At 31.3% G+C, this 11859-nt stretch overlaps 1 protein-coding gene across 4 annotated transcripts in view; it reads left to right on the top strand.

Moving 5' to 3' along the window:
* The window catches only part of LOC119839749 (synaptic vesicle glycoprotein 2C-like), a 75701-nt gene that overhangs the window by 50364 nt on the left and 13478 nt on the right, over nucleotides 1-11859 (top strand). Inside the window, exon 1 of one of the 4 annotated variants that reach the window (XM_038366188.1) lies at nucleotides 5687-5804. The exons of 1 other annotated variant lie outside the window; for it this stretch is intronic. The gene's annotated coding sequence lies outside the window, so the exon portion shown is untranslated. Of the gene's footprint in view, nucleotides 1-5686; nucleotides 5805-10819; nucleotides 11115-11859 lie in introns of those variants that run through there. 2 more of the 4 variants (XM_038366187.1, XM_038366186.1) reach the window with 2 other exon arrangements.

Here is an 11859-nt window from a genome sequence, read left to right as displayed (position 1 = left end):
TATTGTTTGCGATTTGTTAGTTTACTTAAGAGACAAAAGTTGATTCATGCAATAGTGGCTCTCCACCCACGACTTCGCACATGACACATTCATAATATAGCGCCATCTATCGGAATTTATTTACGAAAGTTTAAGTGATTCAATAATGCAACATAATAGATCTTCCCATGGGAATGAGATATTTGCCCGTGATGAAAAGTAGCCAATGTCACTCTCTAGCCTCCTAATTATCATTAGACACAAAGATCCTATTATAAAACCGCTGCATTGTGTTGAGGACAAACAAACATATTTTCGCATTTATTATATTAGAAAGGATAACAACCAATAGCTGTAATAATTATTAAGCCTATAAAAACAATAAAGAGAAGTTGTAAGTGTAATTTATAATATTTGATACAAAATTTAGTGAATGTTTGAATAAATTACTTGAATAATGTGTTTGAAATTATTGTTATTTTATCAATTAATTCTGGCAATTAGGAATAAATACTAATGTAATTAAGAAATAAGCTGGTAACTTATAACCAGCAGGCATACTGCTGCACGCCCCGGCTACGCCCGTGTAGTCATTTACCGTAATTGAAATAATATAAACCTATAACCTCATATTTAAGTTGCATCAAATCGTACCTGGTGAGCAAATCTGAATAAATTCGGCTGAGTAGTTTAGGTATCCATCGCGGACGGATAATGTGACACGTAATTTAAATATATTAGGATAAAAATAATATACGCTTGTTCATGCAAATTCTACAAACAAAGGAATAATTTATCATCAAAAATATAATTAGTATTCTAAATAAGTACATATGTTACTTACAAAACTTTCAGAATATTAATATCCATAGGTATGTAGATTATGTTAAAACATACACAATCTTTATATAAGAAATATCGATCTGAAATTTGGGCTTTGGCACACTAATATGTAGATCATAAACCGCTACATATAAATTCGAAAAAATAATGTTTACGGCACCTCCCCTGCATGTCGGTTGGATGAGAAAATAACACCTCGAAATGCCTGTATTTTACTGTTATTTTATTTATGCAGCTACGCCTTTTAATTTTATTGTGACATATGAGAAATTTTAAGGAATCATGAATATATTTACGAAAGAAAAGTCCCAGAAGTGACCTTTTTTGGACATCGTTTTGCCCCCCCACCTAAAAGTTTGATTTGTTAGTGAACAGAACATATTGTATCCAAATCTATATGTAATATTACCTACATACTACATGTAGAAACGTGTAGAAGTACCTATCTAGCTGTTTTACTAACTACGGATCTCTTCACTCACTTTATTTATTTATTGTAATTTAACTTGACGCGAAAATTAATTGTTATCTACATGTTGTGTTATCCTATAATTAATTGTCAGTCACATTCATTAATATATTTAAACTATATATCCTATCTCTAAGTATTTATCAACCAGGTGTTGGATGACCTAAAAAAATGCAAATAAAAATTGTGTTTCGTATATCAATCGCGTTTATATTATACGTATTGTTTATTTTAATAACTAGCTTTTGCCCGCGGCTTCGTTCGCGTTAAATTATGAGTAATTTAATTGATGTTATTATACATATAAAACTTCCTCTTGAATCACTTTTATCTAGTAAAAAAACCCCATCAAAATCCGTTGCGTAGTTTTAAAGATTTAAGCATAAAGCAACTCTGCTTCATATTATGTAGTGATGTTTATTCAAAGAAAGCTGGTGACTGTTTACCTGCTTGCTTAAAATGTTTTACTACCATTGTGATGTAGAAGTACTATAAGAATTTAAGGCTAACAAATCCGCTATTATTTATATTATACTCATATTCTTAAGCAATATTTGATGGGGAAAGAAAAAGAAGAACACTTTAGATATTATGTTATTTTTATGTAGCGTACAATTTTAATTACTTTTTTAATTATAAATATTTTAAACAATTGAGACTGTATTCAGTTACTTAAATTGCAATAATAGCAAATTATAAACTAAATTTTGAGAAACAATTTGAATGAATAGAATATATTAAATATCATCATAACCATCATCATCAGCCCATATATGTTCCCACTGCTGGGACACAGGCCTTCTATGAGGATTCTGGCCATAATTCATCCACGCTGGCCAAGTGCGGGTTGGCAGATGTCACATGTCGTCGAACTTTTGATTCTTGGACATGCCGGTTTCCTCACGATGTTTTCCTTCACCGTTTTAAGCAGTGGTGATGTTATCCAAACGTGCAGTTAAATTAAAAAATCAATTTATTTTCTGCACGCCCGCCCTCGAACCCTGACTTATCGACTTTGAAGTCCAAAGTTCTCACCACTGAGCCACCATTGCTTTTTTTAGATATGTTATAGTGATATATTGGATAATAGATATTTATTATCGTGAGACATGATTTTAACCCGCGACTTACAGTAGAGAGCTGAAAATGCGTTTGGAGTTATGTTTATTTATTCACTATTTAATTAATAAACAATTTGCATAAATTAAACTTTAGATGATGTTGTATATGTGCAATACCTAAAGCTTCCAAGATTTAAAGTCCCTCGTCCCGCGAATACCAAGATTGCTATAGGTTGCTATTGTTTTGTTGGATTCGAAGCCTAATAGTTTAAACTTTAAACCATCTTGTGTAGGTATCGTTTTGTGTTATGAAACGTGTATTGCTTAATCTAGAATTTTGCAACCAATTACGATACAGGAAATATGTAGAAATATGTACTCCTGTTCGAGATGTACTTACTGTGGTCGCATAGGTATAGATTACCTATTTCTCCGTTTAAACATGGTACAATCATGCTCATAACAGCAGTTTTCGAAGTATCTCTTTCACATTTTATCAGACAGGAAAATAAAACTCCATCCATAAATGTCCATCCATTTACTTGCCCCGGGAACCGCTGGTTCTCACCCTCCAATATTAAACCGGCGTAAAGGAGAATCATTTAAAATAATAATACTTTACATCCGTCGAGGGTCTATAATGCATTTCTCGAGCACAGTCAACACATTAGTAATGTATGGTTTTACATGATTATTTGTCACAAATTAATTTAATACATGGAGAGAGATTAGTCGATTTTGTTAAGTTTCCAGGTTTACATCTCAATTTTAACAAATACATAAGCTTAAAAGTGAAGGTGGTTAAGGAGGACATCGGTCCGGTCGTCCGGTCCGCGATTATCACACTAATAATATAAATGTGAGTCTGTTTGTTGTGTGTCTGACAATCACGCTGAAACTACTAAACGGATTTTGATGAAATTTGGCATACAGACAGGGTACGAGCTTATTTGGGTGATAGGATACTTTTATCCCGATTAAAGGCTCCCTTGGGATAAAAAATTGTTCAAGAGTTCTGATATTGATATCCGGGCGGAGCCGGGACGAGAGTCTAGTATTTTGTAAACAACAGAACTAGAAGAACAATTTTTTTAGTAGGTACATTTTATTTTATTTGTAGAAAATGAGCATTGCCTATAGTCAAGTTCGGTAAGCTAATTAAATTCAGTACTTTCCCATAATAATCATAATAATAGTGAATTTCTTACTTGAGTTGTCTCTTTCGTTTATTTGATTCCAATAGGCTTTAAGTCTAGAGTATATCAGTAATTATAATACACAAGATTGTAGTATCTTCTTTGGGAAGGGAGAGACGTAGTAAACCTACATTAGTGGCCTTTTCTGCCCTAAAATATGATATTAATTATATATGCTTATCTTTTAAATAAATATCAATGATAAACGCTTATTTGTTTCCAAGATCGTGTTAATATTTACAGGTTTTATGCACCTTGAGAGGATAGGCCTTTGGTTATATGATAAGTATATATCTTTTAATCTAGCGTCAATGTGATCTTACGACTATTAGCTGTAGGCTGTCGACTTCAAATACAAAGTTTGCCTACCCTCCTGTATGCAGAATAATTACTCTGAAAATGAAAACACTGTCTAATTTGCAAAAACAATTTCATGACTTTGTAGGTAAATATAAGGTTTGTAACATGGCATATTCATCAAAGCCAAGGCCTTTAAAATGAGTGAGGCAGATTAAAATAAAGTTTGCTGTTGAACGAAACGTTCTTGTTTTAATTTGATGATGATCTAAGAGATAATCTCTACATTTTCCGTTTTCTAAAAAAAGCAATCAAGACTACGACCTTTTATTGACCTTCCCTAAAGCGAAGGAGATGTTCTCAATTCCACTGTGTTTTCATTTTTGGTTTTGTTACTCAATAACTCCGTGGGTTTTCACCCAATTTATGTGATTTGGTCCCGTTTTAGAATCTGGAATGGTACCTCCCCCAAGGGACGGGGGTGACGATTTTTGCAATAATAATTATATTCAAAATATCTTTATGATACGGATACTCAGTTATATTATAAGAAAAAGAGATAAATAACTAGGTAATTTGTTTTTGTGTCAAAGTAAAGGTATATTATATATATTTTATAGTTTAAATTTACATAAAAATGTGATGTCCTGTGTTTATGTCGTCTATTGTTAAGATGTTATGAAAATGGTATACCTATTATTTATTTTCATTTTTATATATATGTTTTTTTCTCAAACGAATATGTACCTACCTTGATAAATATTTGATTTCACAATAAAGCCTTTACAATTATTAGTATTAGGCAGCCACGTAATTCTTATTTCAGTGTCAATTTCAAGATGATTCATATATATTTAATGACATGGCATTTATATGCTAAGATCATGATTTTAAACTATAAACCTCTAGCTTTACGCCTACGGCTTCGCCAGGACATTCGCATTCTCGAGTCTCTTTACTATCTACAAACACAAAACACATACCTACCATAAAAGCGGTTCCATGCAACGTGAAAGTAAGACTAGTCTACAAACTATATCTAGAATAAACAAATGTGTTTGTAGATTCAAAATAAAGATTAACAATATGCTAGATACGTTTAAGGTTTGTAAAAATATTTGTAAGTTTTAGATACCCCCTTGTAAAAAATGTGACTTGTAACGTCAAAATATGTAATTAAATAGTATTCCTAATATTTACCAAGAGCAAACTGTATGTAACATTCATACGTTATAAGCTTTTAAATATTTTAATCACTAAATCTTCACGTCACACGTTAATTGCTATGTATTGGCTATTTTAAGATTTTATCAAATTGTTTAAACTGTGATAAGGATTGCAAAAATGATGATGCTGGTTGAAACGCAGTTTCTAGATTTTCACGTGAATATCCTTGCAAAAATCGATTTACTATATATATTTATATCATAATTATATATGTATTTAAGGTCTGTTTTTAAAGCATTGTCTACAAAAACAAAACGCGCATCAACAAATATTATATCATTATTATTAAATAATAATTGATACAAATTAAAATTAATAAAAAAAAAATAAAAACAATTAACGATACAAGTAAAAGCATAATCACAGGCAAGACAGAATATTAATATTACATGCTAGATGTAAATACTTACTTATTAGTTACCATTTCCCAGGAAAAATAGTAACTACTTACGTACGCGTCAACGTCTAGAATCCTTAACCAAATAATGTTTACAATATTATGTTTTCGCGCAGTATTTGCTAAAAGATTGTCTCTGTTGACACGACGTGGCCCTCTTTGATATATAGCTTGTTACAGTATCATCTCGCCCACACTCTCACGAGTGTTTCTACGAGAGATCCTAGTGTTAAGTTCACCTCCATTTTAATTCACCAAAAATTTGTTCATAGCCACTTAGTTTGGCGGAACATTCACACTTTATCGACAACCTAAGAGGCACATCAGACCGTCCGGTAAGTGACCTACGTTAATTTGCAACACACGACATCCTTCTCGGCCATAACAGCTCTCTGTATTGAAATTAACACGCACCTCTCACACTCATTGCAACCGCAATGTTAAACACATTAGCTTTATCAATTTAGATCTTAATGTTATTGTAATCTTCCATTATTCGTGACTACAATGTAATTACTGTTGTATGTTGCTTGCTTTTGTTTCACTCAGAAACATCTTTTTGCTCTTAATATTTAAAAAAATCAATGTTTTCTAACTTAAGTCTAATGCTATATTTGGTAATATGATATTTTATTTTTATTCGGTAATGGCAATATTTTCTCATTTTACTAAACATTTCTGACAAACGCAATATCTTATTTTTTAAATAAAAAGTGCTTTATAGACTGCTTTCTTTTGTATCCCGTATCGCGAAATATATCACGAGACCTCTAATTTTCAACAATTATTTTCCTCGTTCACTATTATAATATGTATTAAATGCATAAAACGCAATTTATTTTACAATGTTAGATGTTACTTACATAAAACATGTAAACTGTTTGCATTGTAAATTTACGTTAGATATCATTTGTTGACTGCCAGTTCGGTAGTTGACAGCATCCTTCACTGGTTCACAATGACGAGATCATGAATGGTAATTAAATATGAACAAAGATAAGGTCCTTTGATCACTATGTCAATATATATTTCGACATCGAGGCGTAAATATGCACATATCTATATAACAATGTGTTTATTATGTCCGTAGGTACCTACGTGTTAATATATTTCCAGTGATGGGCCATAATTCATAGAAGCAGTGAACTGTCAATTCTTTGAATTATGGTCACATTGTACTTATTTGATTAACTTTTAAGATCCCGGTTAATGCCATTGTTGACCACGCTTAATCATTTTGATATGTTATGTTATATAACAAGTTTCAATCCTCGGAGTTATTCATAACGTGATATTTCAATAGAAATTTTTCGATGTTGGTTTTATACGCATTTCTAGCATCAAAGCATATTTGTACACTCTTTCTCAAAGCGGAGGACAGTGTGGACGCTGAAGGCTGATACAATTTTTTACTAAATATTTTACAATTTACTGAACTAAATGCCTGTCTACTTCTTATTAACATTGATGTGAGTAAAAATACAAAAGGAAAGGAAAAAAGTATGTAGGTTAAAATATAATTGTTTGTTTTTAATAATTGAAGGGGAGGGGAGTGTTGAAGTAATTGATTAATAAAAAAAGAATAGATCTTTAAAAGCTCGCAACAGATTTTTTTATGGCATAGAGTGATTCAGGTATGCTTATATGTGAATTATATTAGGTATGTACTTATATATAACTATAAAATTGTAAAATACGTTAGATTATAACCAATTTCGAGTGATGGTAACTTTTTTTAAAGTGAAACCGTTAAATTGCGAAATGGCATTCGATGGAACGCACCTGTCACGCTGATGGGTTGAATTATATGACGGGCTAGATTAGGTTTGACTTATCAACGGACGTCTCAAAATCGAGAAGCTTCTAAATTCGACCGAATTTTTTCACCGTTTGTAAACTGACGACTCCACGTGGCGGTCTTATAAAGTCTTCAGACAGTTGACAATTACCGATGTTAAATTATAATCTATCATTTTATGTTCTACCTATATTTTATAAGTAGATTACCGAAAATAATGCGGCATTATGTAACGGATCATAATTTTTCGAGAGTTTGTATTTTAGATTGTAGTCTAACGAAGTTTATAATTTTAAGGCGACTTATATAAAACGACGATTTCACACATGCCAAGCCAGGGCGGTTTGATAATATACCGCATTGTATTTTAATAACTGACCTTTTGGGGCCAATTTATTGAATCTCATTAATTTGTCAAACATATTACTATATTAAAACTTGTCCTTGATAATTTTTAATAATATAAGATAAGCACAAAAGTCAGCACATAAAATCTAAATATCCTTTTGATGACCACTTGCCCACCTGTACTCCAGTCTTTACATCTTTTGCTAACAAAAGCAGTTCTCAATAAAAATTCGTAAACCGCGTTATTAATAGTCAATTCGATAATGAATTATATTAACTCAGAAACAAGTATAAAGTTCTAGTTAATATTTCGGTTCTCAGTGCATTTTTGTTAGTACCGGTTTAAGTTCATTATCATAATACCACAAAAAGTCAAATAATCAAATAGGATGCAAAGTAAAGAAACTCGTCAACATTAATATTATTTTTTGAGGCGAATCGGCGGTCATTTTTAACCTACTTAGATAATTAAGTAGAGAAAGCATGTACGGTAAATTTCTTGGAATATCCAGTGTCAATAATACATTACTAGGAGATGTTAATTAATGTATTTGTATTTCAATAAGAAATACATGCCTTATTAAAATTTTAAATATTAAACATATATATTGTTTTAAATATGTATGTATATGAGGCAATAGAGGTTATAATAGTGTAAAACGGTACATACCTACAACTGTATTATCCATAAACATGTAATGCCCCTTTGTTGTATGGGAGTGGTATGGGAAAGTTTTATAAAGAGCTAGCTTTAGGATAGCCAGACCGAGACCGATATATTCGAATCGTACCCTCGGTTCTAAGTTCACTTGTTTACTACTTTTCCAAGGAGGCCGACATCTATACTAAAACGTAGAGAGAGTTGTAGATAGAGGGTTAATATGCAATTTCCGTGTCACATGCATAGGTTTTAACAATCGTATTTCTTCATTAGATACACTAGTACTGAATGCATTCGACATCACCTTCACCTTGGGAGACCGGTCTCTGCTCATTCACGAGCCACCTTCTGAGGTCAGCGTGCAGTGATTACTTTTTATAAATCACTGTCATGTGTATATATGCTCACTGTTTATTTCCTATAAAGATATGTATTCTTACAAATAGAGCTTCTTGCACCTGATTCATTATGATGATAAAATATACAAAACATCATATTCTCGTTACATGTAAATTAAATATAAGACAATTATTCAGTTAAATTTAAATACATGGACACGTTTTACTGTGTAGGCAGTAAGTGGCTTTAGATTGCTTTGCTGTCTGCAATAATAATAAATGCAACCATTAAATTTGATTATAATTTAAAGTTATTTATAACAAAAATAAACCCAGTCAAAAGTCAAAATTATTACATATGTATAATTCATTCCATATGTATATTTGTAAGCTCATGTGCAAATTGTTCTTGCATTAAAGTACTAGGGTTCCGCCCCGGCTTCACCAGTGGTACGTCTTTTCCTCCATATGAACCTACCTTGCGCCATAACAAAGACAATAAAAAAAAATCCGAATTGGTCGAGATGTTCACGAGTCTTACGCTTCTCAACACATTTGGCGATTTATTTTTATTTATATGGATACTATCATTATTTTTTAAGTACTACATATTTCGTAAACATATTTTTCCCTACTGTCCTCTCAATAAAACTTTGTAACTTATTGGTTTTTTCCTACGTACCAATTTAATATTTAAGCTGGTTACCTTTTGTCCCGGTTGCCTGGAAGAGATCACTATAAAGTGATAAAACCGTATAATACTACTAGTGCTGTTACTAGCATTTTTTCACATAACAAGGATTCTTTATGTATGGTTATATTACAAAGTTACAAATAAAAATAAATGAATTACACCAGATCAGCAGGTCTAGGAACTCACAGTCGGTATTGCATATCTTTTCATTGTTTATCAATAACTTATTCAAATGCTTTACTTTTTTATTGTTGCACATTATTTCAATTAAATGTCGATAATAACAAAATTGCTTTGCTCTTCCTCTCAAATTATCGAAGAGGAAAATATGTTTTTATTAAATTTATTTCTTATTCTTATAATTAATTCAATTGCAAATATTAATTATTACTTTCCTATGATATGATGTCAATTTAACTTGTTCAATGAAGGTAGTGCTAATGATTCTGCTCATTTGCCATTATCCCACTTTTAGTCCACCTTCTTAGCTTGCTTCGTAATAATATATAGGTAGTTTGATAAATGAAACGTCGCTTACGTAACAATATCTTTGAATCAATATGACGTAGTATTTGTAGCGACGCACGCATCCTACATAAATACATATAGATTAGGTAAATCTAATCAGTTACATCTAATTTGCTCTCGTTTTAATAGGTTTAAAAAGCATGGCATGATAATTTAAATGTCTATTCGAAAATAAAAATCGTCACTCGCATCAACCTAAGAAATATATAATACACTTACAATATGTCACTCTCTGGCATCCTTACCATTTCTAAACACAAAAAAGCGACAATCGAAAAGACTAAGAAACACATAATGTCAAATAAAAAATAGACACTCATAATGTTTCCTCAATTTAACTTTATATTTTAAAAATAAACAAACATTTTATGGGAATAAAACTTTTATTTTAAACAACATTACTGCTCTCCGCCAAACGGAGCACGGACATACGTACGTTTTCATTAAGTAATTGTTTTGATAAGCAACCCTTTGTTCTTTATTACATACTCATTGAATAGCACAATTACAAAACGCATTTACATTGTAAGTTTAGTTTCATATTAGCTCCACAAAAATAGCATACACTGGAGAATTTGAAGAAATGGGTATATATCAAATTATTTATCAATACCTATACATAATACGTTTATAAAATCATGAGATTTTTTAAACTCATATTTGAAGAGTAAATTATTTCTTAATTATTTAAATACATTTTATATTAAATTTCATATATGTATCCATCCTGGATTAAGACGGAAAATATCTCACACCATGAAACTATGTAAATATGTTTTACGGGATAAAATACAGTTATTTTAAAAATTAACGAAAACAATTTCCTGTGCATAGTCACGAAATATGTAAAGTGTTCTAGATACCATTTCACAACTCCAATTGACTATTGAGGTACCATTATCAACAATGCTAGGTGGGGCGAGTAATAAATAATTATAACAAGGAGGCATGAAGTAGCGTTCGAGCCTTCATCACATAACCCGACGCGACCTCGCACTGATAACACGCTAAGACTTTAAAATAGAAATTATATTTTGTACGTAAATATCATCAGCAAAGAAACGGTATCTGAACGCGCTCTATGCAGATTTACGAGAAGGAAAGTGTCGTGAAATGGTTCCCGCCGGTGCTTTTTGACAAACGATTTATATTTGGTTTAGTGTCATATAGAACTTTTTGACAGTAAAAGCTTTGAAAAGTTTGGCATGCTTATATAACACCACTAGAGATTATACCTACCTGTGTCCATTTTGCAAGTCGCTGTTCTTAGCTGGTACGGTAAGCACCAATTCTTATATTATCATTTATTTTGAAACTATTCGTACAGATTTAAATATTTACCTTTACGATTCAATTACATTCCAAAAAATAAAGATGAACCTTGTTTATAGAATTCACGGTAAAATTAGCTTATAATAGTATGTAAAATTAAATATAACATGTGTTAGGAAAAGATTTTTATATTTGTTGCTTGTATATTAGACCGAAAAGTTAAAAACTACAACAAAGCTTTCTTAAATAAAAGTTAAATCGGTCAAGTTCGAGTCGGATTCGCAACACTAATACTAAATATAATAGATAGTCTACAAATAAGCTAAAGAGCAATAACAAAAAATTGGTCGTCTTATTTATCACGTAAGTTATAAAAATTTCAACTGTCTATTAATTACGGTTCATGTAATACAACCTGTGTGACAGACAGACGGGAAGATAAACGAACAGTGAAGTCTCAGCAAGGGTCCCGTTTTACCTTTTGGTTATGGAACCCTGATCTGATCGGAATTTTACAGCATATAGTAGGTATTAGCTATTCAGTAAACTGTAGATTATTATTAGATTAATACGTACATATTGACTAGAGTGCAAACTGAGTGCAAACGTACGAGTTTTTTTAAACAAAATTGGGAAAATATTCCAAAAAGTACAATACAATTACTTGTTAAAGCATTATTTGTATTTTTTTAATTTCATGTAGGTTTAATTGATAGAATCCATGTATTCACCATTATTAATAATTCATTAT

The sequence above is a fragment of the Zerene cesonia genome, chromosome 4 (assembly GCF_012273895.1).
Source record: "Zerene cesonia ecotype Mississippi chromosome 4, Zerene_cesonia_1.1, whole genome shotgun sequence".
NCBI classification, from domain to species: domain Eukaryota; kingdom Metazoa; phylum Arthropoda; class Insecta; order Lepidoptera; family Pieridae; genus Zerene; species Zerene cesonia.
Note: the sequence above shows the minus strand (reverse complement) of the source record. Positions and strands in the feature narration are given on the sequence as shown.